Source organism: Magnolia sinica, chromosome 11, assembly GCF_029962835.1.
Source record: "Magnolia sinica isolate HGM2019 chromosome 11, MsV1, whole genome shotgun sequence".
In the NCBI taxonomy this organism is placed as follows: Eukaryota; Viridiplantae; Streptophyta; class Magnoliopsida; order Magnoliales; family Magnoliaceae; genus Magnolia; species Magnolia sinica.
The window spans coordinates 24,802,428-24,810,588 of NC_080583.1; the positions used below are offsets into that span (position 1 = coordinate 24,802,428).

The 8,161-nt window shown below is 36.6% G+C and overlaps 1 non-coding gene across 1 annotated transcript; it reads left to right on the plus strand.

Annotated features, from left to right (window-relative positions):
• Positions 1-295: 295 nt before the first annotated feature.
• Positions 296-402, plus strand: LOC131219769 (small nucleolar RNA R71). The gene has a single exon (XR_009158413.1). It is a non-coding gene; the product is annotated as a small nucleolar RNA R71 (small nucleolar RNA).
• The last annotated feature ends 7,759 nt before the right edge of the window (positions 403-8,161 follow it).

Here is an 8,161-nt window from a genome sequence, read left to right on the forward strand (position 1 = left end):
TTCTTCAATTCCATGACATCGACCTTTCTTCTAAGGTTCGCCATCTTAGTGTTGACGTCATCTTCTTCACTTAATACGTGCATTCCTTCCTTTTCCTTGGACTAGATTAACATGGGATGCATCGGCTTGGCTGAAGTATCCTAGGAACATGAGTTTTCACCTAACATGTCAAAATAGTCCCACACGTCATCAGGATCCTTGTTCATGAACTCCCCGTTGCATATCATCTCTATGAATTGGCGCATGGGTGAAGTTAGTCCATTACAAAAAAAATTTTATGACCTACTAAATTTTATAGCCATGATGTGGGCAAGCACTTAGAAGTTCTTTAAACCTCTCCTAACATTGGAAGAAGGTTTCTTCCTCTTTTTGTGAGAAGTTCATGATGGCCTTTCTAAGAGTGTCAGTCTTATGAACCGGGAAGAACTTTTTAAGGAACTCCTGGGTCATCTTAGCCCATGTCCCAATTGATCTTGGCCTTAAGGAGTGAAGCTATGACTTGGTCTTCTCCTTCAATGAAAACGGGAACAATTTTAGTCTTACGGTGTCATCCGATACATTGTTAAAGTGTAGGGTAGTTACAATCTCATCAAACTCCTTGAGATATAGAATGGACTCTTAGAATCTAGTCCATGGAATTTCAGAAGCAGTTTGATCACTACTAGTTTAAAGTCCATGTTTCTTACATTATGTGAAAAAATCATGCAAGAAGGGGTGCTCATCCTACTTGCCTGTAAATAATCACGTAGGGTTTAGCTAGGGAACCATTGTGCACATCATTATCATCTTGTTGTTTTTCGACACGACGATAGGGTTGATTCTCAGTCTTGTACTTGGCCAATTTAGAGGATCTTAGGTGTTTTCTAATCCGGTGATGGATTGGCAATCCTTCAACTAGTCTTGCTTCACTTACGAGACAAAGAGTGTTGTCACAATCTCTCTTGGGCATGAACCACTCGAAACCTAATTCTAAACCTAAACCTAAATTTCAAAAAATAAAAGACTTCTACAACAAAATAAGAAATCTGAAATAAACTAAAGAAAGAGAGTTGGAAGGATAGTACCCGATTGATGATTCTAAGTCAGATTTTGCGAAAGAAACAAACATTGTTAGTATCCGTAAATCTTAAAAAAATCTAATCTAGAAACTTAGAGAAAACTAATCATCATCCTACACAAATTCTAACCCTAAGATATTTCAGAAAAACACAGGCAAAGTCCCTGGCAATAATGCCAAAAACTTGATCTATCCAAAAGGATGACAACTCCAAGTGCAAGGCTGCGATGTAGTTTTAACTCGGTGAGATCGAGATCGAATTCACATGGACTTATAATTGTGCGTGCTTTAAAACACTTTAGAACTAGAACTAGAATTAAAATTAACTATAGAATTGAATTATAAGAAGTAATTATTGAAACTCAAACAATTTAAAAAGAAAATCAATATAGCAAAACACTAGAGTTCTACGGATCCACTTATAGTCATTCTTAATATCTAATTCACTTGATTCAATTAGATAACTCAACTAGAATCAAAGTCCTATCATATTCAGCTCGATAATAGAGTAGTTAATTCATCATTCACAAACCAAAATATATTTAAACTTCAATTGATTCAGTTCCCACATAAAGCACCAAAGTATTGATCGTGGGGAATTTAAAGCATCTATCTTTCCCCTAGTATACGATAGATCAATGAATTTTATAGATCAATCCCTTGTAAAATAAATAAGCTATCAATCTTAGCTTTCCTAAGCATCAAAAGTACTCAGAGTTGACAATGAATCAAAATAAACTAAAAATAAAGGTTCATTCAAACCAATATCAATGAGTCGTTCAACATTCAAACTAAACAACTTGAACAAAATTAAACTAGACTATTAAAAATTACTACAAGTTTCACCTCTTAGTCTTAGCTAAGAGATTTAACCAACCATTGTCATGATCAAACTAAACTCAAACAAATATATATATATATATATATATATATATATATAAAGAAACTTAGAACTAAAAGATTAGAGAGGAAGAACGGCTCTGCAAACGCTCCACTATTCCTTCCTCTCTTTCAAACCCTAAATCGTACCTAAAATAGCCTAAATTACCCCTTTAAATAGGGAAAACCTACATTGACTTTGAATTTATGCACCTTTATTACGTTTTGGTCATCGACGATCACCTTCGGTCATGCCAAAATCATACCAAGTACATCTGAATATGCCTTCGGCTATGGCTGATTTTTTCTAAAATTTTTTTGAAGTCTTTATATCCCTCAGGTCACACCGAACCCTCTTTTAGTGGTACCGAACCTAACTTTGGTCAGATCGGATGTCAAATCAAATTACATCTAAAAATCATAAATTATTGTTAAATAGTTCTGTGCACTTTTGGTTGAACCGAGTGAACCTCAGGTGGGACCGAACTGTCTATTATTTTTATTAATGCACTTTGCGATTTTTCCAATAGTTTCTCTCTTCTTCACACTTGGTTTTCTTGAATCTTTGGCACTTGAATTCTTCAATATTGACCTCTATAGACTCAATATTTCACTTGGTCATTCTTCAAGCATTAAATCTTCTCTTTAATTATCATTTCCATCTTATCTCTCTAAATCACCTCGCATATCAACACTCCTGTAATTAGATAAATTAAGAACACTTATAGCCAATGCATAATGATGAGGAAATATACAATATTTCACATTCAATAATTGTTCACTCCCCAAGTATAGGGTTGTGATGTAGTAATAAACTCGGTGAGACCGAGGTCGAATCCCAAGGTACTGAAACCTATACATAATCTGAAACTAAGTAGAACTAGAACTAGACTAAGATGAAATCTAAATCGACTGTAATTTGAGGAATAATGATGAAATAATTATCTAAAAACTTAAAGAATTCAGGAAAATGAAACTAGGGATTTAGAGGATCCACTTGTAGAGATCAGGGAGATCTTATGCCTTCTTCAAGAACTCAACTGGACTTAGAGTCCCATCTTCATCCAGTTGAGAGTGTAACCATGGAAATCAAAACTGAACTTCCTTTGATATAGTTTTCAAGAGATGAAAGGTATATGAATTAGAATGGATTCCATCACCAAACCATGCCCAGGAGACAAAGTAAACAACAGAATTAAACTAATTACCAACTAATCAACAATGTATGAAGGTTAGGAACGGTACCGTTATTTGACCATGCCCAGGAGACGATGGTGAACAACGGGGCTTCCTGACGTCATAAACATCAAAAGGAAAGGAACATGCTCAAAGTTATCCGGGACCCATTGTAATTTTAGTCACAACAGACCATTAAAAACTAAAAACATTTCCTTAATTAAACTAAAATCAACATCAGTTCAGTCTAAACAAAAGGCACAAGCAAAAAGTCTCCCATTACGCTACAAGCTTAACCTCTTAGCCCTAGCTAAGAGGTTTAGCGTAGAATAGACATGATTAGGCTAAACATAAAAAGAAATAGTAGAAATAAACAAAATAAAAATAAATATTACTCTCTCTTTCTCTCTCTCTGCTCCACGTCCCCTCCAAAATTGAATTCAATCTCACTCTCTCATCCTTTCTTTTTATAGAAGACCCGAGGGCGGTGGCTTGAGTCCATGCAAAACTTCAGTCGGAAGTATTCTTTCCGCACATGAGATTTTGCGTAATCTGTTTACGCAGCTACGCAGACAGTCAGTGCGGTTTCTTTGGAAACTGACTTACATCGATTCATCTTTTCAGCCAATAAAAAAAATCTAAGACGTGCATTCTTCTTGGCATCAGTTGTCACTTCCTTGGAGAGGTTTTGAATGGCCAGGATCATCAGACCGATCCTGGCCACATCCACAAAACAGCCTGGATCTACCGGGTCTTCGGATGCACTATAACAGAGCGCGCGTAACAGAGCTTATGCTAATTGATTGGTGGGGTCCATGATCGAGTTCTGTTAGGAAATCCAAACCGTCCATTGCAATCCTCTCGAAAATCCAGTCGAAAAAGTCATTGTACAACTCGAATTTGGTGTGGCCCACGGATTTTCCATTCAGCCGTCCATCCTGCGCTTGAACGGTTAATATCCGATCTCTGCTGCGTATTGAAATTTAGTCACCTAGGCGGTGGTAACATGGGCTGTGGGATTCTAATGGATGGTCCATATTGATCATATGGACCATGATAGTGGCCCACAGAGCCCCAACCGCAAGTCCCTGTGCGGACGCTGTTGCCATGAAAACGGAAAATCCATTTTAAAGAAGGAGAGCTTGGTCAATGGCCTGCTGACCGAGCTCCTTGGTGCGGTGCACGGCGAGTGCTCATGTGCTGTGCACATGCACTCACATTAGTGGGACCTAAATTGATGTTTATGAGATATTCATTCCATTCATCTGCTTTGCCACCCCCTTTAAGGTGTTGAGACCAAACTTGAAGCATACCAAGTATCAAGTTGGCTCCAAATTGGAGATTTGGTGGGCTGATCTAACCAATGGACCACTTTCACAGGGATATGAGGCTTGAAATTCGACATGTACGGTTAATTTATGATCTTCAGGCCCTGTATGAAGTTTCGAGCTGAAAAGAAGGTGGGAACCTTATGATCTTGCATTCTGGATGTCTTTCAGGCCGCTTGAGCTTCAATTTCATATTTTCTCAGATCTCTGGTATGTAAATCCATCAATCATGGTCTCCCTGGGGTCTGTCCCTTGCTTTTGGTGTCATCAGAGCGTTAAATCCATGCTTTAAGCACCCTGTTTCAGTTTAAGCTCATAAATACACCTTGCATCACAAACACGATTAAATAGGATCGTTAGACAGTACCATGTTCATAAGTCGAGGCAATAACTGGGGTCTGATATGCAATATTTGACCCTCAACAATAACACACTTAATGGGCGTTGATAAGCATTCAAGGCATTCACTTGAGCATGCAACACGTCTTGAAATGTCAGGATTGTGGGACAATCCTTTGTAAGGTGTGCATTGTTCTCACATATACCATGAGCACTCTCAATGGCACATTGGTTTGTTGAACCAATTCCACCTTAAGTTCCATGGCCTCAAATTTTTGAGTGAGATCCAAAATATTTGCATTAACATCATCATCCTCCTTGAGGACTTATATTCCCCTTTTCTCTTTGGGCGTAAGCTTGGTATTACTTGATTTGTTGGTGGTAGCTCATGATTGTGAGTTTTCATCCAACCTATCAAAATAATCTCTTTGCGGGATTTTTCGTCATGAACTCACCATTACACATCATTTCCACAAATTGGCGCATATTTGAGTTCAATCCATCATAAAAGAAACTAATAACACACCAAATTTCATATCCGTGATATGGGCATGCAAGTAGGAGTTCCTTGAACATCTCCCAACATTGAAAAAACATTTCATCTTTTATTTATTTTTATTTATTTCTTAGAGTACTTCATGATGGCACACCTCAAAGTGTTGGTTTTATGAACTAAGGAGAACATTTTAAAGAACTCCCAGGTCATCTCAGGCCATGCGCTATCAAGCGTGGTCTCAAAGAGTGGAGCCATCCTTCAGAGAGAAGGGAAATAGTTTTAATTGGATTACATCTTGAGAGACATTATTGTAATGTAAGGTTGCTGCAATCTCATTGAATTCCTTGAGATGTAGATATGGACTTTCCGAATCAATTCTATAGAATTTAGGAAGGAGTTGGATCACTCTTGGTTTAAAGACTAGATTACCTACATTAACTAGAAAAATCATGCAAGACAGTGTGGTTGTCCTCATTGGTTGTAGATAGTCCCTCAAAAGTTCTGACTGGAGGAACATAGTGTTCCCCATTCTCATCATGCACCGTCCTAACTGGTGGTGTGTCAGGTTCCACATCTACATTCTCATAAAAGTGTGGCTATTGCTTAGCCATGTTTAGAGCATTCGCATCCATGGTTTGGGATGGTTTAAGAGTATTCAGATATTTTCTAACACGATGGTGAATGGAGAGCTCGTCGACTAAACATCCTTCACTTAGAAGATGCTATGTACGATCCCTTACCCACTTGGGGATGAACCACACAGAAAAAATGAATTCTAAATCTAAACCTAGGAAATAAAATCCTACATGAAAATAAAAATCCTATAATAAATAGAATTAACTAGAAGAAATTGAAAGAAAAGAGGAACAAAATTACCAATTTAGAAGAACTAGGATTAGAGGATGCTGTAAAACAGAAAACAGAAACAATGTTAGTATTTTTGAAAAAAAAATAATCTATAAAAGCAACTTAACTAGAGCTTATAGAATTAAACCCTAGGTTAGAACTAGAAAATAAAAACCTAATCTAAACCTATGTATTCACAGCGCAAATCTCCAACAACTGCGCCAAAAACTTGTTAAGTAATCTCAAGTGTAGGATTGCATTGTAGTAATAAACTCGATAAGACTGAGATCGTTCCACAGGGAATTGGTGAGAACATAGTGAAAGATACTCATCTTTTCTCGATTTTTAATACAATGGAAAATAGAATAAAGAGTTTAAACAACTAATTAAAAGTACTATGGATCTAGGAATACCCAATTAATAAAATTTAAACTTAATTCATCTCCTTGAGTTGATAACTCAACTAAAATTGAATTCCAATCCATTTTAATCAAAAAATCACACGGTAAAATTAATTAACAATCGTCCAATAATATGAGGATTGAAATAAGTTGATTTCTCATGAAGATTTAGGTAATCAATCATAAGGAATCAAAAGCATCTATTGTACCTAGAGTTAGCAATAGATCAATCAATTTTATAGATTGATTCCTTCCCCAATCTAATAATTTAATTGAAAAAATGAATTAAATATCAATAATCTATCAAAAGGTTCATCCCTTAGCCTTAGCTAAGAGATTAGCCTAGCATGACTAATATCTTAAACAAAAGAAACAAAAAACAAGGGAGGATAGATTGAGGAAAAAAGACACTGGAAGAGCTTCGCCTCACTTGAAATCACCTCCAAAATCATAACTTGATACTAAGCACCGTCTTAGGGACCCCTTTATATAGCTTTCGTTGATAGGTGCTCTATAGGATCGAAACCTATCAAACATTTGACAATGGCATCGAAGATCCACTCAATGGATCGATTAGAAAACTATTTTTTGTCCATAAACTGATTTTTAAAATTTGCACATTGCTTAATGGTATTGAAGTGTTCTTCGATGGGATCGAAGGAATAGTCTAGCAAGATTTTCTGGAAAATCCATAGTATCTCGATTTGTCTTCGATGGATCGAAGTCCTATCAAAATCCACTTGATGGCATCGAAGATCCAATTGATGGCATTGACAAACTCTGTATTCCTTCAATTTGAATCTCCACTTTGAATCTTCTACTTTGTTCCTTTTTCACTTAGTTTCTTCAATCTTTTGGTACTTCAAATCTTCCTTCATAACCTTGGAATCTTCAATTCTTCCTTATGTCCTCCATTGAGCTCTAATTCCATCACTTTAAGCACATTTCCATCCTTAATTTTTGAATCACCTCACATGCATAAAACATATATTAATTTATCAACTTAACACTTGAATGCATAAAAAAATACTGCAATTGAGAGGATAAATATACAATATTTAAGTCTCAACAACTACAACTTTATGACTGAGTTCGAGCTCTTTTCAAGTTGAGCATTACTAAGTTCATCATCACCCTTAGAATTTTCATATTGCTTGGGTTTCTCAACCTTCCTAGTAATTATTTTGTCAAACACCTTTCCACTTCTAAGAGTGGTGATGAACTTATCATGCTCAACATGTGGGTTGGAAGAATTTGAATCAGCCTCCTCATATTGGCCTTTGGGGTTTAGTTGTGATTGGGTAGGGAAAGTCTATTTCTCCCCAACATTAAGGCGAGATTCAGTTCTATCAATGAAAGTTTTGAACCCTTGCAAGGTTTGCATGGTAGACTAAATGATTTGTTTTTGGCCATTCAACATAAGATGGAAATTGTCCAATTGCAGCCAATAAGGGGATGTTGATCTTGACTTGCTAGAAAACTTCTAATATGTCTTGATTTTCACTTGGCCATTTCAATGAAGAGAGACATTGGGGAAACGGGGCCACAGGCTTGTATTCCTAAACTAGCTATATGTCATGTGGAGCACTACTAGATTCAACATCATCCTTCGAGCCTTTGGATTCCTCAAGTTTCTCAA